Genomic DNA, 961 nt, shown 5'->3' with positions numbered 1-961 from the left:
TTGGTGATAAGAGAGTTTAGAGATATCTGTGAAGTAGATTATTAAACATATCTTTACAAGGTTCCTTGACTTAGGGATCTGTCATAACTCAACTGACAAATAACACTATGTAACAAAATTGTTACTTTTTCTTGTTCCTGGGCAGAAAGTGTTATTTCCCAATTCCTTATGCCTAAAGTAAATGGAAAAGACCTATTTCTCTCTTCAAATTTTGCTTTTGTGACGTGGGAACGTATAACAAAATCATGATGGGAGACTATATTTGGGGGCTGATTCGTGAAAATGGTTTACATTACAGTCGCAAATCTCGAAAAACTACTCACTTCTAAACATTTTTGTATAACTTTAGTATAAATACATGTAAATCTTGATTCATATGTTGTTTTATTCAGACCTTATGTAAATAAAAACGTGCAAATTTGTCCATTTTTACTTATAAAATGGATTAATTTTTAAATTTCATTATCCAGGTCACAAAAGCAAAGTTTGAAGGGAATAATGGCCATTTTCTGTACTTTTATAACATAAGTAATTAAGAAATAACACATACTATCCAGGAACAAAATTTGTGTTACATAATGTAATCAATCAGGAATTAGCAAGTTGTTTAGGAGTTGGGAAGTTGAAGAACATGTGATTTGGTTATGAAATTAAAGTTGTAAACTTTGTATATATGTGTTTATTGCTTACAAGTTGTTCAGTAAGTAGTAAATCATTTAAGAACAGAACTTGAAGTCAAGGGAATACATGTTATTTAATCTTATTATTATAAGGTTTAGGTTGTTTTACTGACTTCCTGTTAAGGAAGGTTAAGACAAAATGTTGGCACCACACTGAGATCTGATGTCAATAAAGAAATCAGACAGTTTTTAAACACACAGTGGTATAAATTAGTCATATGTCACTCTAAGGTTAGTGTGTGTTCTAATCACAAAGTTAATTACATGTTCTGTTTCAGTCG

This window comes from Tachypleus tridentatus, chromosome 3 (assembly GCF_004210375.1).
Source record: "Tachypleus tridentatus isolate NWPU-2018 chromosome 3, ASM421037v1, whole genome shotgun sequence".
Lineage (NCBI taxonomy): Eukaryota > Metazoa > Arthropoda > Merostomata > Xiphosura > Limulidae > Tachypleus > Tachypleus tridentatus.
Note: the sequence above shows the minus strand (reverse complement) of the source record.